The sequence below is a fragment of the Bombus fervidus genome, chromosome 2 (assembly GCF_041682495.2).
Source record: "Bombus fervidus isolate BK054 chromosome 2, iyBomFerv1, whole genome shotgun sequence".
NCBI classification, from domain to species: Eukaryota; Metazoa; Arthropoda; class Insecta; order Hymenoptera; family Apidae; genus Bombus; species Bombus fervidus.
In genome coordinates, this window is record NC_091518.1 from 16163974 (window position 1) to 16189267 (window position 25294).

Here is a 25294-nt window from a genome sequence, read left to right on the forward strand (position 1 = left end):
GCGTAACTGAAAAATTATTTCGTAAGGGAAGTATTTTCTATTTATCTATTATGTTGTAGATATGTAAATACAATAAAATATCTTAACAAACTCCTAAATTACAGACTATATAGAGCTTTTAATTATTTTGTTTTTATATCCAGTAAAAACTTATGCTTCGTTATGCATTTCCTCCTCCTTGTGTAAAAAAAGGAAACAAATATGGATATTTGCAAAACCAATGAGTTTCTGTTTTCCAAATTATACAACATAATAAACAAGTTAATATCTAGCATGACGCATACGATTAATTTTGAAATTCGTACAAAGTTGCAATATTAGCACTAATTTTTCATTCACTTAAACAGCATGCGCGTTTGGTTGAATAAAGTTGTCTACATATGTAAAGCATTGCCAAGTTAAGTATAGCCAAGTTACAGTTTATAGAAAGTAGCGAGTGTTATTTTAGTAAAATAAAGATTCAGTATAAATCTCTATAGGCGCAGAAGTTAGTGGGCCGCCATTTTGGTAGCTTCCCTGATAGCGTATTTCCCACGGTGCACTGCGACAGCAATAGACGCGGCAATATCTGCTCCAGGAGAATCAAACAAGTGCGAGAAAGGGCGAGATAGAAAGGTATCGAGTGAGAGAGAAGAAGATAGCATCAAGGAACGACAGATAGATAGAGATGAAGACAGAATGTATTAGAGAGAGAGAGGGAGAAAGTGAGTGAGTGAGTGAGTGAGTGAGTGAGAGTGAGAGTATGTGTGTGTGAGAGAGAGAGAGACAGAGAGAGAAAGCTAGAAAGCCGCGCAGGCAAGGCATCGTGTACTTACGGCGTGTATGGTAGACAAGGATGGAGAGAGAAGAGTCACGTTGAGTTCTATCACTGATTCCGGCTGGTGGAAAGATGGCGGAGGGTAATTCGAACACGCGTCATATAGCCCTGTATGCTGCGCATGCGCAACATAGGTACTACGTGTGACTGCGATGGTGTCGGTAGGCGGAGCGGCATCCAGAACTAACTTGTACCGGGTGGTACCGCATCACTGTCAGCAAAAACCGCATAAAACGGCACCATTCGCTTCTCTGGTGTAACGTTGCAGGGGGGTGGGGGGTTCGGGTTGCTCGTGGGGCAGGACGGAAGTTCAAGGCAGCCGTGGCGCCACGGGGACGCACGGGGAAGCGCCATGCTGACGATGACGCGCACGCACTTCCAGGTAATCGGATGACCGTTCTTCCGTACCATTTTATTCTCTTAACTGGTCATTTCGGATGAAATTCAATCTCTGCTACAGAATTTTTCATCATTCCTACCCTTCTTCTTTTTTCATTTGCATGAATTTTTAGATATTATTTGCAGTTGGAGAGACTACGTGTGGGAATAGTCACGCATGCGGTTATGTATCTCGTCTGGATGAGTAATAAACGACAAATACGGTGGAGATATTTGTTGTATACGCGAATTGATTCTTGGAAAAATACAGGATATTCTGCAAGAAGAAAAAACGTTACAAATAAAAAAGTATAGTAGATATTATAATACGTTATGCAAATATATATGTAGGATTGAGGTTTAATTATGAGTATGAGTATGATCACATTAAGTTTTATATAGTTTTATTGCATTCGTACAACTAGCGTTTTTGTTACCTCCAATGCATTTAGTACCTATTACATATTTTGTAACAAAGATTAGATCTTAAATTTAATACAACAGGTACTACCATAAAGAAATAAATACATACATAGATGTCTTTAGAACTCAAGTACTAGGTTCTTGTAATTAAAAACTGTACTTCCAGATATTTCTATTCTTCCTTTTAATTTGTAGTTCTAGATATTATAATAAGAATAATATTTTTCTTCTGGAACTTCTTATATTTTAATAGAAATTTATGAACAATATTCATATAAACATTTAATAGTTAATAAAAATGTTTACTCTGTACATATGTATTGGACATATGACATCGACGGTTGTTTCAATTTTCACATTTTTATATTCTTATATTCATTATTATTTAAAAAATTTAATGAAAAAATGCGAAATGCGTAGAGTATTATTATACATGCCTGTTATATGATTTTTGAAACATGTTTATTTGTTGCGTTATATTTATTGTAAACAAAGCAGATATCATCGTAACAACTGAAATACTATTGCAATACAATATATAAGTTTCTACTTAGCACGTATGTAGGTAATTGTACATATACATACATATTTAGTAACAGATATGCATGTTAATATCTTCAATATTTTGATACTTACATATGTAGGTAATACGTATAATATTTTGGTATAAAATTGTAACATTGTTAAGTGCATAGATATAGGTTCATATTTAGGTTTATAATATAGTATGTATATATAGATACTTTATAACATATAGATACCTAACCTTAACCTAATCCCCGAGTACATTATACCATGTATAAATCGTAAAAAGTAGGTATAGGTATTGCAAATGTATATACAATATTAGCATTGCGCTATAAAATATACTATTACAATACGCCTACCATCTAATTTCCATTTGTTATTATAAAATTAATTGTACGAAACCATAACGTGATCGAATTGTGTTATTTATTGTTGGTACGTTGATACCTCTACGTACATAATTACATAATACGTACCACAGTAGCAATCGTAGTGTGTATTGATTAATGTATGATTTTTAATATTTCTCAAGTTATAATTTCGGATTTTCTTATGTCGTAATAGAAGTTCGCTAGGATATCTAATCATAATGAAATAAGTGTAGTTAATAATTACTAGAGAATACTCATGTTCGTGCTGTATATTTTAACAAGATGTTTTAGAACTAGATTTTAGAAAAGTAATGTAATAATAATACAATAATTTTTGTACAGGTATTTCAGGTATTTGCGTGAAAGAAAGTATTTCAGATCGGTTTATACTGGTAAGTCTTTACACAACCTTATCATAGACATTTTATTCGTTCAATCAATCATGCGTTATCTAGATACCGAGATACCATACGTTATTTATAAAAAGTTCTATAATATTTGTTTGGCAGAAAACTTACTTAACACTCAGAAGATTATGCTCTACAGCCTACAGATATCTAATAAATAGCGAAGCATATAGATATTTTACTTCCAATGATTCAATTTTTTATCTTACCACGAGAATTATTTTATATTAATATCGTAAAAATGAAATTATCCATGCTTGGGTAATAATTTAATTTATAGATTACTTACTTCATAACAAAAAATATATTTTATCTTTGAAACAAACAACTTATCATAATTTCTTGAAACTGTATGTATGTATGTACTTAAGTTTAAGTATAGCGATTTTAAAGTCTTATCATTAACAAATAATTATTTTATCTAGTAATAATGCTTAAGTATAGATATAAAGTCCTATTGATTAAAACAATTGAAAATAAGAATGTTTTTTTAATCATTCAAGAAACTTGACTGAAAATTAAAGATGGAATGCATATCAATCATATTAAGTAGCATTATTGCATCTATAATTTTTTAACGAGTCTTCAGTTAACAATTAAAACGATGAATAATATGATTTTGCCAATATAACTTAAAAATTGTATGTATATTTAAATACTTAAATTGTCCTAGTTATAGGTTATGTTGTGAAAGAAAGTTACCAATATTTAGTTGATACATACCTAATTACATATTTAGTTATATTATATATTAAATTCCTTATTTTATTGCTTTCATTACATTATTTGCTGATATACGAGAGGGATATTGTAATTTTCCAAGGAAAAAGAATCATACAATTTTCTAAAGTATTAACTTTCCATTTTTAATATTACGAAGCACGATAATATTTTGATCATTCCTATATTTCGATATGTTTAATCCAAATTCGTATATAAATAAGCGTTCAATTCACATCCTTTAATCTGAGACATACAACATCAAGGAGAAATCAAAAAGAGCATTCGAACATATAGCATACGTGTTTATCGCAGACAGAATTTATCTGTACATATTTGTTTGCTGCATTCACATCCAAAGTTGATAAAAGATTATTCATTCGAACATTTATGTATTTTTCATTTCGTAAATTATATTCCATCGCAATTCACGATACATTTATTTGCTCAAATATTTCACATATTTTTGCAATTTTAATTTACCTTTTTCATTGTTATTTCATTTACAGTTGTTCTCTTAAATACTTAACGTAATATTACATATAATTTTTCTTGATCAGGTTATACCTACTTCAAAAAAAGCGCGCGAGAATATTCAAGTTGCCCGAACGCACTTTAGGGGACTAAGGGAGTCCTTGTGAAGTCCCGAAAAAAAGAGGCGCGACCAAAGGAGGTGTGAACAGAGCGGAGGGCGTGGCAATGGGCGTAACCTTCGAAACATCCACTACCCTTCTAGGCGTTTCGCCAGTTAGCTGTTAAGCATGGTAGTGGGGGAGACGGCATCGAACCCAGCTAGCTGCAGTCACAATTCAACCGCTCGATGGTGAGTACGTTATAATGCGCCGCGTTACGGGTAGATCTCCTTTTACCGGAAACGAAGGAGATTACTTGTCCGTCGATTGAATCTTGACATATGTATACGTGATATTTTGAAACGAGTTATACGTCGTTCCGTTTATACGGAAATATTAACCAATGTAAATTTTCTCAGTGCGTGACCGAACGAACCTGTGAACGTGACGACAAAACTTCGTTTAATAAAAATGCAAGCGTGTTGAACGTTTGGAAAAAGTGATTCGTACGTTGATGGGATATCAAGTGGATCGTCAAGCGTGTTTAAAAAATTCTCCAGCTGCCGATCGAATGCAAGGAGAGCCGCTAGGTTTGTTAGGTTGCACAGCTTTAAGCCGGCCGGCGCCCGCATTAAAGGGAATATAACTGAAGCGTATAAGTCACCGGATTCCGTTTCGACTATCGTTGTGTTGCGAGTTGCGACTCTTCTCCAATTCGAATTTACTAATCGAATGTCTGTATCGAGTTGTCCATGTTCTTATCGATATCTTCGCGATCTTTATGCAAGCGAAGTTCGAGAAAACGATAATAGTGTCGAAATGAGTACCTTGCTTCGATACGAACTGAGGAATTTCAAAGAACTGTAAGAATTCTTATTCGCTAAATATTTCGAGATATTCGTTGAAAATGTAGCTTTTCGTGGTTCGTAATCTCAATACCTTCTTTCGACAGAAGGACGACAATGCCAAACGAAGATCCATCTCCATAAATATTTACCTGATTTGTCCTATGTTTATTACTTCATCTCGCTCGGTTCGGTTTTCGAACGTATTAAGTTTTTATCGTTGCGGATCGATTAAGAGATATTTGATACGTAAAAACGGACATTCTTGCTATTGGCTGTTTTCAACGATTTCGGGTGTTCGAGAGAGATCGCGAGAGCCATGTTCTTTGTTTTGAAGTGAATGTGCGGAAGTTATACGAACTTTGTTTACTGATTTTGTTGTTTTGCTTGTTGCGTATCTATAAGTGAAACTCGATGTCGCGCAGTGAATAGTGAACAAACGAGTGAATTACGGTGGTGTGTTCGAGTCGGAATAAGAATCATAAAAGGAGTAACGACTTCCGACGGCTCCGTTATTACGACTTGGTGTTTTTGAAGAAGCATGATTTTCTGAACGGATACGTTTTTTTCTTGGAGACATCTCTCCAGGATGACCAGAACCTGTCTTTACGGAGCGTTCGTATAGTCGTCACAGTGGAGTTCTGCTTAATCGCAGGTAAGTATTGTTACGAAACTTTCACCACGACGAATTTAACGCGGTTGTACTTGTTTTCCGTTGCTTCGTGCTTTCAACCACAAAATTGCGTTTATGATTTAAAATTCTTCACTTCGGAAAAGTTCAATCGAAGTTTCTATCGAAACTAATTTGATGCTTCAGGAAACTATGTAAGATTATTGCGTTGTGATGGGATTTAAATTTTTGGCGCGTTTTTTATGAATTTCTAGCTTTACGAAATACATATCTAATCTCAAGGTGTAGGTCACATGATATTTCGTTTTCGCGCCATTTTATGGTAAACCATCGTTAATGAAAATTCGACATATTCTATTATAGATATAGAATGTTATAGAAAATTACAAAGGGATTATATAGAATATTATAGAATTTTAAGGCGTTTAGAAATAATTGAAATCAAAATGTGATAAAGCCTTATGATAATTGTACATGTAAATATTTATTAGCTTATTTTTAACATTAATGTTGTCAATGGTATCTAAATTTGAAATATAACTTCTAATCTTAGTCGTATGAAAACCAATATATAACAGTATATTAGATATTACAAAATATTTATTGCTCAGAATAATCAAAATTAAGTAGCTCGTATAAATCGAGACCTTTGAAGGGGTTGCAAAAACGGTATTTGCTTATGAATTTTGAATGGGATGTCTTCTGCTGATACACAGAAAACTGTCACATAAGCTAATCGTATAGTGTCACGTATGTCATTTTTCGCGTACGGTTTGTTTTTAATTGTTCGACAGGAACTACGCGTCGGTAAAAATAAAGACTATATTTTCAGTATGGGACATATTTGTTAAGTTAAATTATTTTTTTTTTTAATAGTGGCAACAATACATTATAATAGAAATTAATTGCAAAACGTATAATAGCAATTAACTGTTCATATAGAAGTTCGACTTATTCGGAATAGAAGTTGAATAATGAAATGCGACAATAGTTGTCAGTACATAGATCAAAGAACAATTCGTGTATTTTAAAATCGTAATTGTGTAATTAAAAAAGAATTGGAAAATCTGCTGGTATTATTCAGATAACAACAACAGTTGGTACCATTCTTAATGTATCGCATAATGAAACCTCTGCTAATCGAGAAACCATAAAATCGAATCTCGATCAGTCGACATATGTATTATGATAAATATCGAAAACTGAGATCATCGTTTATTAGTGTTCGATTCGATTCGATTCGATTTTCATATATATATATTACTTAAAACACGCACGTAAGACACACCTATGAAAGTTTCTTGTCCTGTTCTTGATAACGATAAAAGTTTGTACGAAATTTCTTTCGCCTGAAACTTCTAGGTAAACATACAAACACGGAAGATCGATCGGTGCACAGTATCTAGCGAAAACAGTCGTTCCCCGCTATCTCAGTGAAATCGGTCATTGCTTTCTTCGCAGAGAAATACGTACTATCATAATCTTCGAGCGAACGACGCCTCGATGTATCGACCATCGATTTCTTTCGCATTTTTCCATGCGTTTACCGACATTCTACGTCGTGTCTCGTATTTTTCTGTCGGTATGATTTAACGATCGATCGCATTATCGGTAGCGGCGAATTTTTATCGAAGAAGAACGCTTTTTATATGATGTTTCGAATGCATCCACTGTTAGATAGGTTAGGTGACTTTATCGTTTAGCGACGTTGCGTGCTCGTGTAATTCTGTTATACCTAAGTTGTAAGCTGTTTAGTTTTGTTAATCTCCAGGAGGTGTCCTTTGAGTTAAAAGTTCGTAGGATTCTTTCATCGGATTCCATGTTATAGAAAAATTGTTTATATAAGGTTTTCAGAAACTAAACTGTTCAGGTTTTCTTTTTCTTAATTTCTTAATTTCATTACATAAGTATATGATGAATATTTTATAAATAAATAATAGAAAATTCAAAGAACAGGGTTTGTAACATCACTTTACTTTCTGAAGAGCTCACGATATAATGTTATGGTTCACAAAAGTTTTCGTAAATTTGCCATAGAAAGTTTTTATGTAGATATTGTTTTATTTATATAGAATATTTAAAAATCTAACATTACGAAAATTTTAAAAATTAATATCATGACGAGGCGCAACTGCCACGACTATATTGGTATTATAAAACTTGGAACCGATTCGAAAATATATATAGAAGTTACAAGATATTTACTGCAAACATATATTTAGTAAACAATTAGTATACAGTATAAATAGTTGTTTTAAACATATAGCACGCTTCTAAAATAGTACCATTGAGTATCGAACCTCATTAATATAATGAATAATTGACTTCTGTGATCTCTATGAAAAACATATCTTGCATTAAATATTTTGCAGCTTCTATGATCAATGTATATACATTTTCAGATTTATTTCGAACATTACCAATATAACCAATTCCATCTCGATGCGGTAGTTATGAAATTTCAAAATGTTTTGTATAATACACATAATATATTGATAAAATGTTTCTGTAAATGTTTAAATACTTTTCTGAGTCACTATATATAGAATGTTTGGCATAGTGAAAGTAATCGACTAGCGAATAGAAATAAAATAAAAGAAAACTAATCGAAGAGTCTCAACGGATATATATATATAATAAGCACGTATCTAAAGACTAATCGTGACAATTTAGTTTCCTAACCTATAAGTTCGGTATCTGCACATATGTATGTAAGTACTTATTTACGCGCCGTACAGTATTATACAATATTCAACAATGTTGAGAATTCCGCGTGTTGATACTAATGCAAATCTTCGGAATGTATTTTTTCTATAGATTAATTTTGTTTACACTATCTATGACAGTATGGGAAAACAGAAAGAGAGAGAAACTGCAGTCGCATCGAACACCTTTTATAAACAAAAACTGATAATCTACCGCTTATGAGAAGAATTAGGAAGGTTATATTTGTTCGAGTATTTATAATACTAGCATTTTCTGTTACTTTTCACGCGTTTTATTGCTTAATCGAATTTATAATTCTACAATAAGTAAACAGTGTCTTGCGTATTGAATTTTTATATATATATATATATATGTACATAGCTTGCCTCTTCGTGGCACACGCGGTCGTGCCTCGCAGCTCGGATTTCTGAAACTTTCTTTTACAAGGTTCAGCCTTTACTGACCTTTCTCGTAGATGCGTTTTGTCACTCGTGCTTCGCAGAGGTATACAAACGAACACGTGGTTCTATAAAACGGGACTAGCTACTATATATAGGTATGTGAGTAGCTCAGATTGGGGAAGACTGTAGACTTACATTTGTTTTCTCTAAATCCGTATTTTGGAATAGATAGCTAGGAATTTAAATTCTCTGTTATTTTTTCCTTCATATTTTCCCTTTAGGACTTCGATAAAGTAGATTGTGAAATTACTTATTTGCGAAGTTATATATTGAGTATGAAGTACGTGGTAATCGTATATAAATGCATAATTATAATCGAAGACAAGGGAGTAGTATGGAGAAATGCAGAAGTTTCTTACTACGAATATTATTCGACTATGAATTTACAACACATTTGAGAAAGTCGTTTGATTTTCGTCGATTTTCTTGGTTTATGCAAATTACCGGAGAATGAAACTTCTTTGTTGCAGCGTTCTCTTCAGTTACAAGAAAAGCAGAACCGAGGAGAAGGACTAAAACACAAAGAACAATTTTTGATAGTTTAAGTTTAAACACATGGTAACCTCATATTTAAAATTAATATTCAATCGACTAACACGAGTGCAGTAAAAAATAGGAAAATGAATATTAGAGGTAGAAAAAATCGATTGTATTTTGCGTATTAAATAGAAGTTAGATTTTTGAATTTGTTCTTTCGGCACGTGTTATAAAATTCTAATATTTATTAACGGTATATAGGTTGTTATTATTTATAATTATCGTCATAAGTTACGGAAATAAATTACAAACAACTAAGAATCATACATGGGAAGATAAAGGATTTCACTTCGGGTCAACGTTTGTTCCAAAATTTTCCTTCTCCTATCTTCTTTGTACAAATTTGGGAAGAAAAATAACACGAATAGAGTGAAATTTTATCTTTTTTGTGCATTTTCATCTTGATTACTTTGTTATCTAGAGTACTTTAACCCTCTTAGCTTTATCTATTTCAAGCTGACTGTCGTTTATTTCTTCGTGTTCACTAAATGTCACAAATTACCGTAATTTCTCTTTTCTACTCTAGTTAGAATTTATATTTTTATTTTTAACCGTGTGCTGCCGATTTTAAACACGCGCTGTCCCATATCTTCTCTACATACGGGATTGTTTATAAATATAATTACCTAAACATAATTACCGAAATTTTACAAATCACGAAATACAAGTTACGAAACAAAGGATATTTTACAAGTAAATTTTACAAATTATAAATTATCCGATTATGCTATTCAACGGAGAATGGTAAAACCGTAATACGAAGTTTACAAATTGTAAGTTGTCCATTTACTAACGTTACTTACGTCGATTGGTAAATTATTTTGTAAAACAGTTTTTCCTGGTGCAAAAAGTACGTTTGCGAATAAAATAGATTGGAGCGTAGTAGCGGTTACCTTTAATTAACGAAAAATCCGAATGAACTGGTGAAAACGGGGAAACAAAACGCGAAGTTTAAAGAAAGGCAAATTTATTTTTCCAATTAAACTGGAGCAGAAAAGTAACTTAAAACGGTTGAAAAATTTGTTTCTGTATTTCCCTGATAAAAGCATTGGGAACGCGAGAACGTAAACAGCAAATTGTACATAAACCACGATCAAACGAACGATGTACAATGGCACACGAAAGTATCCGGATACCTACAATATCATAGTAAACTTCCACGTAGATATCGTGTTCGATATATACAATTTGTTTTTTTAATTCTGTTAATACCAACGAGATACGACTGTTGTGATTATATTTATAAAATTCAGGATCAATTTCGATACTTGTTATAAACACATATTTAGTAAAAAAATTAATATACCGTATGAATAGTCATTTTAAATAGATAAGCGTTAAAAATATATCTAGGTTTGTTAATGTAACAAATAATCGATACGTACTTGCACTAAATATTTTGTAGCTTCTATATAGAGTTTCAAATTTATTTCAAACTTTATCCGGCAATATTCGTGTCTCGTTAGAACAGCTAATGAAATTTCAAAATGTTTTGTATAAAGACATACAGGTAATATATTTATAAGTTTGCACAAGCGTTCGTATACGTTCGTACGAACTGTTGTACAGCTCGTTGTCTTTATTTTACTCAAGTATAACGGACAATAAATAACAGACAGTATCCAGCTATTTTATTCGATGGAAACTGCCGTCGGTTTGGATGCTTCGATGCCAAAACGAACAGCCGAAATATTTTGCGTTATGGGCAGACGAACGTCGTTCATCTTGCGGCCTACGAATCCCTGGTGCTTATTCCGATCGATTTAGGCAGCTTTTCAAGCGTAAAACGATCGTAGTTGAAATAATTGTTGGAACGGCGACACACCGCTACTCGTTACCCGACGAAACGAGAAACTCTTCATTGACATACTCTCGTTTTTCCGTCCGTTCTCTGCCTCTTCCTGAGCCCCTTTGCTCGATAATTACCTAGATCAATCCTTTCTCGGTTAGTCCATTGTCTTGGCTATTAATATACTTGAGATTTTTTTTTCATGTATTTATTAGGAAATTTCAAAGACGCAAAAGTTGCATAGAATATTCGTAATATACGTAAACTGTTCAGAATATAATGCGTCTTAGGATATTTAATTTTCGTTAATCCCATTCACGAAAATATGAAATTGTCGATAAATACCTGCAGTTTATGGTTGTTGATATTAAAAACGCATTTGTTTTTCCGATGATTTTCCAAAGAGGACACGACGCGCTAAAACTTGTGACAATATGAGTTTTAACGAAGATGAATACGCTGTTATTGTCTTCCTTAGTTACGATCTTTTTTTTTTTTATTTTTTAAGATCTCTTTTTAGATCCTTCGCCTTGTAATCAAAATTGTAATAAAACCGTTAAAAAATAACGGCTATATATCGAACGAGAAAAAGGAGGAGCGTATAGAAAATAATAAAGATTCAGTTTCTTTTCTTGGCTGTCTCGACGGCCAATGTACGAAGTATGCACAATGCACACTCTGTGACGCATTGTAGACAATCGTTACTTTGTTAAAGTCGTCTATTTAAAGGTAAACTTCGCTACAAAATAATATTGACGATTTAAGTACAGAATATTCCTAATATTCCTAATATTTGCTTGGTCTCCTCCTTGAAGAGATTTTTTTTTTTTTTTTAGTAGAAGAAAGGTATTTTAGAGAATCATCGATTCGTTGCGATGAATTGACGGCGATCGAATCTGGCCGTTTAAAATTCTTTGTAATAAAATACTCGATGCTAGTGCGAAGATACGATATTCTACAAGTCGTATATCTTCCCTTTGTTTCGATCGCAATTAATCATGTCGGTATAAATATGACTGTAATTTTTGGGATTGTCAGACCATCTGCTACTAAAATTCTGATCTAGTATCGGATTTTCCGTGCAGCATTAGGTCGAGCATTGCAGTATCGCAATTTGAAACGTAATCCAAGCTAGGATTTTAAATAATTACAGTGACTCGTTCGCCGACTATTACGTAACTTTAGCTTTGTTAAAAGATAGACAAGAAATAAAGTAATAATACAGCGGCAAAGAGAACGAAAGTGAAAACTATCTTGTTCCTTCATCGTTCCTGCCTCGTTTTCAGGACATTCTTCTCTTACAAACTTTTAAAACTTGACAATTTTTTAATGTAATTGATTTAAAAATCTGGAAACTTATCTTCCTTTGGAATTGCATACATTTCTCAATGATTTTCTTCTTCGTATCAAACGCGATTATTTTATTACGAATTTATTATTTTATTGTACCGAAAGGCTTCATGAAATCTCCTTGTAGATTCAAATAACCAACTGATTACGAGATAAACGTTTATTCACCTTTGTCGTTTGAATCGAGCGGAGGAGTATCCGGAGCGTATACGCGACGTGCTAGCATTTCCAATTGTTGCACTATTTGTACGCCGCTAAAGTGAAAGTGATAATTCCGAGAAAATTCATTTTTAGTTATCTTTTTTTTTTACGGCAATCTCACTTTCTCCTTCTATTCTAGTCAGTTAAAAAGTACGATGAATATCGTTGGTGCAATATGCAGAGGTCAAAGTTCTTCGAGCTTGGCGTTTTACGTTATTATTCGAGAAATTAGAGATATCAATTACTTTTTCAAACAAGTTCGGTATTTCTCATTGTTACGATCTTTCTTTACCTGTGATCATAGCCGAGTTTTATGTTGTTCTTCGCGGTATCAGAGTCTTCAATTATTCGTTGAATCTTCTTCAATTTTGAATTATCCAAGTCTTTGTTCACTTATGCTGTATCGTAGTATACTATAATGTTTGTAGCGACAGCAATCGGAATAATAGTAACATTGAAAGTTGCACATTTTCCAGCTATATATTGGAAAATATAGAAACATCCAGTGTATGGTAGCAGAGTGAATCAGAGTAATTGGATCATCTTCTTATATAGAGGATGAACCAGGTATTAAATCCTTTGCACGCCAGAAACTTTTTATTTTAAACAAGTAAGAGTACCCTTTGGCAACGAAGTTTCCTTACAATTGAAAGTTATTTATATTCTTTGCCACTTTCTATTGACGAACAGAGAACAAAATAACAACTTGCGTGTTTTCAACGTTGTTAAAACGGCGCTGCTAACGCGCAGCGAGTTACAAATGGCAAACATTTTAATCAACGTACGTGCCAATAATAATTAGATTTTAAAATATCAGATCGTATGGCAAGTTCGTTCGCGTTTCTTTAAAAGACCGTTACCTTTGTATAAAATGTTCGTGTATTGGGTTGGCAACTATGTTAGTTACCAATCCAATAAAATATATTATCGACGATGTACGCGTTATTTTGTTCTATTATCCGTTGCATTGGTTAAGTAACTTTTATCTTACCGTTCCAAAGCTGTCGATCTTTTGTTTGAAAAATCGCAATATGTATATTTTTACATTCTCTGAGGATATAACATCGAGACGCGAACGAATCTATTACACAATATACGATTACATATTAGGTGTACAATTACGCGTATACCAAATTATTACACGACACAACCTAATATTAGATGTCTTAGGGAAGCTATATAGTCTGACAACACAGGATATTATGATGGTTGGAAGATAGCGAACAGTGGATCGATTTTTCCGCAGTTTCAGATTTCTGTTAACGAAAGTGCCATTTTCATCGTTTTTTCTTGCGCAGTTTCGTGTTCCATGTTTCGTTGAAAGCATGCATTACGTTTGTAGTCGACAGGTGTTGTACAGAAACATATAGTCACGTTTAAGATTGTACGTGAGATGTGAATAGAGAAGCTGTATCGTCCTTACGTAAGAAGCATATGTGCGCGCTTCTTTTTCTTTTTCGTTTAAGCTGTTGGTAAAATCGAATTAGACGATCATTGTACCATGTTCCTTAAGCTATCGATAGTTAATAATTATCTAAAACCACGATCGTCCGATGACGTTGAATGACTGGAATCTCTAACGTCTCCCGCGCTTTCGATTTCCAAAAGACGGAAGTTCGCGAGTAACTGGAAGTATCGCTTTTAACGCGTAAAGAAAAAGAACAAAAATATCGTTTATGGTAGTTAGCTCGAGAATCTATTGGGCTGGCAACTAAGCGATTGCGGATTTTTTCAATACCACCTAATCACTTAGTTGCACTTAGTAAATTTTGATTTCTTTACTGGTTCGATTGACGAGACAGGATATTAGAAAGTAAAAAAGCGCTTGAATTTTCGTTATCGTTAATTTACCACGATTTCAAGCCGAATGGCTTGTATTGTACGTAACAAAGATATAAAATGTTATTTCGTTGATAAGATTTGAAATATTTTAGATATTTGTAGCGATTATCAGATCCTAGTTTTCGAATCGAGGCAGAAAAGCTATAATCAACTATAATTCCTTTCTTTACGCTCGTAAGCAAACAAAATTCCAGTTATAGAGGTTCAAACACCCCCGTCATTGTTCAAATTATCGAGTATCACTCACCCTCCACTATCGATACTGGATAAATATAAACTTGCGGTTAAACGATTGCTATAATCAATCAATGCTAATATTCTATCGATGGATACGACTCGTATCGCCCTCAGCGATAAAGATTTAGAAAGTCCAGCTAAATACGTGAATTTTTTCCAAGCCAAAATCAGGTATACGAATCGTTCGTATAATAAGCCTGGACATTTCGAAACCCTTGGGATATCTAATATTTGTAAATATTTGAAACGTTTCAAATATTAGATCCTGACGTTCGAATAACAAGGTGGATAATTATATCGTTTATATAGAGCAGTCAGTACCGATAAATTCAAACTCCTGGTAAATAAATAATGTTCCAGCGAAGATCCGGTAAATGGGGAATATTTAGCGTTTTAGAGTACTCAGAATATATCTTACATTTAGGCGTGACAACACTCTGCGGTGATATGTAGGTTAATATCGCTTTCGGTAATAAAATTGTAGAAAGTCCAGCTAATACAAAACACGTAAATTCTCAATACAGATTTGGATAAATCAAGGAGTCACAGGAATAAGATGTAGCTAAAAAGAAAAAAAAAAAAAAAGATTTGGAATATTTCGGGCACTTAACGTCTTTGGATACTTGAAACGGTTCAGGTATCGAAGCGCTAACGCTCGGATAACAACACGAGTAATACACGTTGTGCATAAACGCGATGTCGAAAAAGTTGGAGCTGACGAGTAATTGTCATAATAAACAAGTCAATAATAAACAAGTAATTGTCAAAGTCGAATCAGGTTAGATTACCTAACGTTATGGAGCGAAATTGCAAATGCGAAACAACAACGATACACGACGTTTCGAAATGCTTGCGATACGTAGGCATACGTACGCATTTTTGGATACTTGAAACGCTTAAACTTAATAACGCGCATCATTTACGACAACCTGAACGAGCAAGATCGAAAAATTCGCGGCTACGTCAAATATTGCGTTGGCAACTAAGTGATCGTAGATTTTGTCATTAGATGGTATTGACAAAAGCCGCGATCACTTAGTTGCCAACCGAACAAGTAATTGCCGAGTTGCAATCGGATAAATGGCAAATGCGACGTAACTGGAATACGTACTTGAATTTCGGTTTGGCGCAGCTGGGAATTCGAGGCGAGAGACGCAGGGATCGGGCGTGTATTCCAAAGGTTATAAAAACCGGTCCTCTCGGTTTTGCCAGACGAAACATCGAGGCGAGCAGAGGCGAGAGCACGACGTTCCAGTCGCTTTGCCGAACCAACAGCGTTTAGAAACGACGAGCTTTCGCGAATTCTCTGCCTAATCGGCTGCATTTTTTAATGCCATACCGTTGCTCGCGTCACGATGCTTGGCGAGATACGCGAACAAGGGAGCCCGAGGGTGTAGACCGATTAACCCCGTCGATTAATGACGAATGGCTAACGAGCCACGAAAATCATTCGACGCGTACACGCGCAACTTGCCTGGAAGAGACGAGACCTCGGCTTTTTCGCCCTACGCGGTGTATTTCTGTCGCGCCTTTGAGCTGTCCACGCTTTTGCGAATTTTCATCCCAACCTGCGTCCCCTTTCTGGGATCAGAGGGCTCGGGAAATTGTTGCGAAAATTCCTGTGCCAATAAACTATACTGGTCGTTGTATTTTCTTATCGATTTTCACATCTTTTTTTTCTCTCTCTTCTTCGTTTGAACACGGGGCTAGCTAGCTCGTTTGAGATTGTCAGATAAAAACAAGATAGTTTAGTATGGTCTATCTTAAATGCGTGTTAAGGTGACTTAGACTTCTTTGCGTCGACGAGAGATGGTTTCGTTTACAAATTGGAATACCCTCAAGCGTAGCTGATAATAGTAGGGTAAAAATAACGATAAAAATAGAAGAATTAATTTTAATTTTACTTTATTTACGGGCGTCTTTATATGTAAAATAATGCGCCATACAAAGTAACATTGGTGTTGAGACGAGAATAATACTAGGTACTATTATATGAAGTTTATGATAGTATAATAATAATAATAATAACAATAGGAAGAAGAATATCGAAAACGATAAAACTCAAAATCAGGTTGAATTGGTTAAAGAGACCGAAACGATCGTTAAAATGATATAACGATATTTGTCCTCGTCATTTGTCGTCGACAATCGCGCAGTTAACGAGGCGTTACTTTGATTAATTACATTAATTCTTAATTCGAAGGAAAATAGTTTCGTCGTTTTTGGCGTTTTATATCAATGACAATTTTTGTTAAGGAATTCTTTCGTTCGTGGAATCAGTTATTTAGCAAGTAAATTCGAGACTTAGGTGTATACCGCTAGACGAACGTTTAACGATAATAACAATGGTGGTTTAGTACGGAGTTTGAGGACCGTACGTCCGTGGAAAGTCCGCGTAATTACCGAAACATCGTAAATATTTAAAAATTCTTACGTTCTACGAAACGTTCGAAAGTCTGTGAGATTCTAACAATTCCGTAAACTTCGAAGTTCGAAGGGAAAAGTCGAGACGTCCGAAATCCTACGAAGAGAAATCCTACAAAGTTTTCGAATTCTAAGCGATTCTTCTGCGATTTGCTCGAATTCCAAAAATTCTCTAACGATAGGAAAACACGATCGGTACGAAACGAATGCAAGTAATATACAAGTACACGAGTCTCGTTCGAACCTCCGACAGATCTCCCTTTACAAATCCTATTATCTTGCAAAAAAATCAATTTATCGATTCGCGATATTATCCTGAAAGTCGCGAGCGATCGGAAGATTTTACTTGCTGCTGTAACAGCGCTATAATTTTCACGATTTTCTCGCGTTTGGGCGCATGTACGCGTGCGATCGTAGCAGCGAGGCAAATTCCCTGTTATTTGAATATTAAGCGAATTCCGTAACACACGATGTGTTTACCTTTTTGTTGCTCTTATTCGTCAGGTCGACGTAATTATTCGTTTCCCTGGCGCAAACAGCGAACTATCGTTCTCCATTCGCGATCGATGCGAGAACTATTTTCTGTCCGTATGTCTGGGAATTTCGAACGGTGGAAGTTTCAATAACAGCGTTTTCCATCGCGAATACACAACTTTTCTCCCGCCGTTTACGACTCTGCTTTCTACCGTATTATTTTCATGATGTTGCGGGAAAACTCTCGCAGCGGAGAAGTGGTAGGTAGAATTGCGCTCTTTCTAACGAAGTAACGAAGTGTCCGAGGAATGTTCTCAAAGAAGAAATTCAACGCCATAGAGTAACGGCTACGTTGTTCGTTTTTTAGACACGTTACGACACCGATACATAGTTCCTGTCATGGTTGTCAGCGGTGGTTGTAACTTTGTTATGCTTTTTTTTTCGCGGTAGATACAGATGGCTGCAAAAAATATTCGCTCGTATCCTTATTTTTCGGTGAGGCGTTGTTTTTCGGACTCTGTGTGTCCCATTTTCGTGCTATCGAATTTTTAGCGACACGAAGCTAAATGACACGAAATTTGGCAGATACACAGATTTCAGTGCAATTAATTAACGTCTAATCGCTGTAATAAATACCGTGTGACAACATTTTTTTGTAGCCAAGATTATACGCGTGTACTATGTACATCTGTGTGTTCAAAGGAACAAAACACTTACCGTATTCGATTATATTTTATTTTGATACGTAAGTCACTGATACTGAAGCTTATCCGAAAAAGTCTTTAGAAATGATTTGCCTATGTAATAGTTAGACGAAAAGGGTTGTGGTATGAGAATGCTAGAGTGATTACCTTAAGCTTGGAAATGAAAAATTCTACGCGAAAGTTTTCGGATTGTTTATATATGGTAAAGTGTGGAAAATGAGCTCCGAGTTGGAATAAAATTCTAGGAAGAGATCGAATGGGCTATATTTTTATTTATAATTGTAGAAAGCGGCTATATTACAAATGTAACAAAGATATACTTGTCATTTGATGTCTTACATAGGATGTTTAACAGGACGCGTATTATCGTACAAACAGCACACGTTATGATCTAACGCAAACATAATACGTAAGATTTGTTAATGATTTTAGTCTGTTACAGAATTTAGTTCATTGCACGAATTTTTCCAAAAATGTTAATACCTTTGAACATGTGTTTCGAAGACAAGTGAAAATACGTATTTAATTGCAAACAATTTTTAATCCTTAACGGGCGTATGTCAGCCGTGATGCAACTTTGTAATTCTACCGTATCGCGTATGTATGTCACGGAGGAGGTGTTTTAAAAACTAAAAAACCTCAAGTTGTATTGAATTACGATAGGTTCACGGGTGGCGTGAACCGGGATCATATACTTTTGTAAAACGTGTAACAGAAAATCATTCTGCCACGTTGGAGGATATTTAAAAAATCTCACATTCGCCATATACAAATAGACGATTAAATCTTAGATATACAGATTACGGTGGAAAATATTCACAGAAATATCTCTATGCGAAAATAATGTTTTCGTACGGAGTAATTCAGTTTGATATTCGACCCGACGCTTTTCGTACAAGCAGCGAGTAAAGCGACGATCCAGCGGCGACGAAGCGCCAAGCTTCGTTAAGGTTTAATAGCGTAGAACTAAATTTTAAAAGCGTTTGCTTGTAAAAATCAGAAATATACGACCTGGATTATCTTTCTTACGTCGTCGTTCATTCTTGTTCTTGCTTTGTATCGTATACGAAAACATTGACGAAATTCCGCGCTATCGCGTTGCTTTCCTTTCCTTCGACGAACGAACAAGCTTACCGTGCTCGTTCTTGCGATAATAGCAATATCTATCGCTTGGAAACGTTCGAACGCGATTCAAGCGTACGAGAAAAATTGCTAGCGGATCGAACGTTTCGCAGGAAGTTTGTTTCTCGTTGGCGCGAACGTGTTGCACGCTTCTCTTTTATCATGGTTGGTATTTTTGAATTTCACTGGAACGGCGAGAGACTGCAGGAACCAGTGCTCACACGGGCAAACAGTGTTTGAGCGTGGCGTTCAATAATTAAAATGGAAACCGGCGCTCAAACGCAATATTGCGTTGCAACAATGGAAAGTGTGTATTATAAAACAAGCGGCGTGCACGTGTTGTATCCTTCCGACGATCTAAGCGCTCTACATGCTCTGAAAACTCCCGTTATTTGCAATTTTAAATCCGTCGATTTGTATGTTAGATCGTTGGGAAACTCCTAAAATTGATGGAAATCGGAAACGTTCGACGATTTACGCGATATCAAAATGGTAATACCTTTTTTTTACTGTCTTTTCTCTTTTTTTTTTTTTTGAAGCGAAATCACGGGATATTTTAATGAATTTCACGTAGAGGTACTTTCTAAACGTTATCGAGGTGAAATCTGTAAGGGAAGAATCTCGCGGAAGTTACCGTAAATTTTTCATTGTTTGGGTAATTCTTTCAGTCTCTAGCTAAGATTGATTAACTTCTGATAAGTTTGAACGACGATTCAAACAACGAAAATACGATGCGCTTACGAAAGTGTATTACGATGGAACGAGGTTTGAAGATTCAAACTGTTGGCTTTTCTTTTTTCTTTTGGCTTCGCAACTTGTAGGCGTTTAGGCGAATTGTATGTTTTTATAAAAAATACGCAGAGGTATAGGTATTCGTTTATCGTTATTGTTCAAGAAAAGTATATGTTCTGTTTCAGTGATAAAATATCAATAACTTGTTTACACTTGAGCAGGCTCATTTTCAGATATTGCCATTATTATAATCCGCAATATTTTCAACGTCTGTTCCTTAAGCAATTTCCATTAAATCGACGCTTTAATGTTTTATGTTCCTACATTTCGTAGACAGTATTGATTATGTAGTTTATTTTTTATTTATTTCTTATATTTTATTTGACTGGTTTAAATACCACGTTGACTACATCCTGTACACAAGTAGAAAGTACTTGTATTAATCTTTTCTGGAAAATATTATGTTCGACCATCCTTTAAACGTTAAATCGGAATGTAAAGCGTTTACGATCAAATTATCCAATGCAACAAACACAAAGAAATTACTATGTCTTCTCGTACGAACACTTTCTTTCTTTTCTTTTACAGATACGTCTTTTACAACGATGCATCTTTATACAAACATAAAGCCTAATGTGTCGAACGTTGTGATTTTTATTTTGATAGGACAAAGTTGATAAAAAAACGGAAAATGTTGTGCATCCATTATTTCCTTATAAAACGAACGAAACTTTTCGGACGACCTAATATAACAAACTTTACTTTCAACTCGCAAAATTCGTAAAATGCTCAAAGAGTCATGAAACTTGGGACGCTCTGAAATCATCGCACGAATCTCGTGATATCGATATGGGAGGAAACATTCGGTGATTCGTGGCCCTATTACGTATCACTAGTTGTGCACTGACGTAAATAAATAAATAAATCACGTTGGCGGGCAAAAGGAGGAAGAGCCGCGCGACGTTGATTGGACAAAATTTCGCAATACGGCGCTAAGATTGGCGGACCGGTTTCTCTTTCGCACAAACAAAGAACAGCTACATACCTTCCTCTAGCTTCGTTTAGTCCATCTACCTCCTTTCTCTTCGTATCTCTCTCTTCCTCTCTCTTTCTCTCCCTCTTTCTCATTCTCTGCCCTCGGCCTCGCTTTATTTTCTTTCTTTCCGTCTTCCCCCCTGGCTTTTACCAGTCACGTCCTCCAACAGGTACTAGTACGTAAAATGTACTCACGACATTAGTCCTGTGCGAAACATGATTCGCGCGGCTGACCGACGTCTACCGTACTTGTTACACGTGTATTTCGAACCGTGTGCGAATTTGCCCCATTTGCTAAAACGCAGATGAAGCGTAGCAGAAATAGTTAACATTTGAAAATACTTGCGACGTACGCGCTACCGTTTATAAGGATTAAGACATATTCCGATTTTACTCGCAAGACCCGATACTCGGCTCGTATTATCGAACGAGACGTCGAAACGATCGATGAAAATTTGAAACGTACAAGCGGCTGGAGAAAGAGTTTGAACACGTGTAAGAAACATTTGCGAATATATTAGGTTTTTCGAAAAGTTTCTTTCGTTTTACGAGGAAATAATAGAGCACATCGTTTTTTCTTTTATATTATTTTGTCGAATTACGTACGATCCATTTTGTTCTGTTAAGATAAATACCGCGATATTTCACACAGTTGGTTTCACGTTTGTATGAAGGTGCACTGATGTAAAAAACACGTTTGCGAAAGAAAGACTCTTTTACCTAATACATGTTACACGGAAGATTTTGGAATTTCATTGTCGTTGTAGCGAGACACAGCTATCGCGATTACACTGGTAAAATTTCAAACTGAATCTGAAAACGCGTATGAAAATGAGAAAATATCGCATTGGAGACTTCGCAAGGATCGTGGTATTTAGATTATCGGTGATTTGCTATATCGGTAAACCAAAAGATCTAGCGAGATCGTTTCTCCTTTGATTCTATGTTCCAGGCAATTACTTACGCCGTGTGACAATTTTTCATAAACGATAAGCGTATTGTTTGTAACAAGCGCCTCGTAGCTTCTACATAGACTTATCTTCCGATTGGTATTCGATTCTGTTGCGAATTTTCGACTAAAGAGCAACCGGTCAGGTAAAACCGATCGGTCGATATCGCGTACCTCGAATGAATTAACGCTCAAGGTGGAGGAGGTTTAACAGATCGAGTGTTAGAGTAATCTAGCATTGTATTTGCACTTGTTGTATAAAAGTAAAGTCTGATGTTATGAACACAGCGGTGGTAAGATGTTGCTGGGAGTGAAGTATTTCACCCGCACGGTACGAAGTCTGTTGATGAACTGTCCTCCTACGTTGCTGATTCTCCCTCCCAGTCGTTGGGTTTCCTCTGTCCATTGTTCCCTTTCGGCTGGTCCTTTTCTGAGGCTTTTTTACCTGACCTCGGAGTCATTAGGTTTACAACTCGAGCAGGACATGTAATTCGAAATTTCCTAAAGAAGGGAATGGGCCTGTCCGTGCCATAGACGGACGGCCACTCAAAATTCCGAACAACGAACACGAAATATCGAAAGGTTTCCTATAACGCACATAATGCGTTTATTAAAATTTTTGCGTGGTAATCGTACAATAAATACTCTCATAAGCCACTGTATGTAAAACGACTATGTACAGGCAATACAGATACCGAAGTAATAATTACATGGAGAAGTTGGAGGAACTCGATTAACTAATACTAAATAAGTAATTCTCAATTTAGACTCGGATAAATCGCGAATGAAGTGTAGCGGGAATGCGTAATACGTCGAGTCTCTCTCTTTCTCCTCCCTTTACCAACCAAATTTCGTATATCTTCGTCTGCAAACCGCGGTACATGGAAATATACTACGCCATAATTGTTTACTTTTTGCAAAATGTTATACCATATCCGGGCATTTTTCCCTGATAGCGTTTCAATTTTTCCATAACGTTATTAAATTGGCAACTAAGCGATTGCGGATTTTGTCATTAGGTGGTATTGACAAAATCCGCAACCACTTAGTTGCCAATCTAATAAATCGTACGCATCGTTGAAAATTAGTTGGTGCACGAAATTCATCTTATCATAATCCAAAATATTATGTTAAAATTCTATGTTATAGCGTCTGAAAATATTTAGTAACGCGCGTTACGAATAGTCACCATGGCGGTCAGCGTATTAACATTATGGGCAACTTGGAACGCTTAAAGCTTTTGAATATTCTACTCACGAAGTTAGACTTACGCGAAACATGATTTGTACGGCCGACCGACGTCCAGAGTAAGTACTCGTTGCACATGTATTTCGATCGGTGTGTGGGCTCGCTCTATTTGGACAGAGTCCAGCCTTTTTTCCAAGGATCTCAGTCCATGGGGAAAAGCGACGAGAAAAGTGTCTCTCGCGGGGATAAATCTTGTTTCGAATAAATTCCACTCGCTCGTACGCTGGATTTTGTTGAACCTTCTTGGCGAATGTTTCCAGCCGCACGAAATTTAAGTCGCGTGCTATGGAAATCTCGTAGTCGCATATTTCGTTGATCCTTTTTGGTAGAATGTTTCGAGTCGAGCAAAATTTGAATCGTGTGCCAGCAAAATCTCGTAGCCGCGCGTTTCATCGATCCTTTTTGGCAGAACCTTTCGAATCAAAAAATAATATTGTAACCTCGGTAGACGCGCGTCTGAATGTTGCGGCTAACTGTCGAGGAAACGTAGCAGTTTCCAGGCTGGAATTTCGACGAGTTTCTAATGTATCATTGTTAAACTGAGCTTAGGAACTCTTGTGGATTTCGACATGGATTAATGACTCGTGATTTCGTTATTAAAACGCGTTCTCGAGGAACATTTGCGGCTTGTACGGACGATCCGACGATAGACCAAGAAGTTTCTTAATCTTTTAACTACGAGTCGAATTAATCCATAGAGAAGCAACGTTACGTTGACGATTTCCTTTGTGATTTCTTTCATAGTCGATCGCTTAGTTCGTCCTTTTTAAATCAAAAGATTACCAATGTCAAAGAAAGTGCAACTAAATGTTTCATCGTTACCCAATACTAGAGCAAAAGCAAGGAAACGATGGTTCATTATAGCCACAAATAACGTTACGATGATAATATGAAAACGAAAAGTCACATCGAGGTGAAAATTTCTGTTAAAGATCGTTCGATTTCTGCGAGTCTTTAAATAACTGTTTCAGCACGTGAAAGTCGCTCGATACGCTATACAGCTTAATAAACGATAGAGAAGGATGTTTTATTGCGGGCCATGAGTCGGATGATGTTTTCATTTTTACGCAACGCGTTAGATAAGACACGTCTGTCTGTTAGCAGCTTTCGAGATGTTTGGACAGCTGACAATAGTGCCGGTTTAATGACGTTTCAGCCTGCATACTTTATACTCGAGCAGCGTCACTTTGTTGCGAATGTCTTGCTCGGTTAGTCGCGCGAAAGCACGACGATCATTATGGCCAGTTGTTTGTTGATATAGCAGGTACGAACAATGGTTTTTGGTGGTTAATTTGACGAATGGCTCGCGATGTATCGTAGCTCTGGACATTAACTTTATTACCCTCTTGGCTTCTACCGTAAAGGGTACTAGCGTAAACCATCGAAATCTCTGTATCTCTGGCGTTGCTTTTTGGCCAAAACCTATTAATCCTTGAACGAAGCGTTTTTCCTACTTTTTCTCTGTTGAGATTTTAATTCCCTGTTTCGTGGCCTTCCCGTCGATAGATGCGATTATTCGATCGAGCGCTGTAAGTAGATCGTCCTATGTTTATTCGAATGTATCGTAACTCGATAATTAGATCAGTTTATATTATAAATTTGCAAAATGTACGTAATATACAAGGATGTACAAAATGTTCGAAGTAAACGCATATTGCGTATTCGGACGTGCGAACGAGTCTCTACATGGATTTGAAAGAAATTTTATTTCCACAGCTTCTCGTCTCCTTAGTTGCGTTTATAAAAATTCGAATTTACAGAAATACAGTCACAGAAACGTTCTAGTTTTGT

At 35.7% G+C, this 25294-nt stretch overlaps 1 protein-coding gene and 1 long non-coding RNA gene across 6 annotated transcripts in view; one reads left to right on the top strand and one right to left on the bottom strand.

Annotated features, from left to right (window-relative positions):
- Positions 1-450: 450 nt before the first annotated feature.
- LOC139998018 (uncharacterized) overlaps positions 451-25294 on the bottom strand; it is an 82692-nt gene continuing 57848 nt past the window's right edge. The window contains exons 2-3 of the long non-coding RNA XR_011803161.1: positions 816-1472; positions 451-568 (exon numbers count right to left, since the gene is read on the bottom strand). This is a non-coding gene — a long non-coding RNA (uncharacterized lncRNA). The remainder of the gene's footprint in view (positions 569-815; positions 1473-25294) is intronic.
- Positions 4213-25294, top strand: part of Wge (BAH domain and coiled-coil containing protein winged eye) — a 335350-nt gene continuing 314268 nt past the window's right edge. For 3 of the 5 annotated variants that reach the window (XM_072022206.1, XM_072022207.1, XM_072022208.1), the window contains exon 1: positions 4213-5716. The gene's annotated coding sequence lies outside the window, so the exon portion shown is untranslated. The remainder of the gene's footprint in view (positions 5717-25294) is intronic. The other 2 variants (XM_072022204.1, XM_072022203.1) reach the window with 1 other exon arrangement.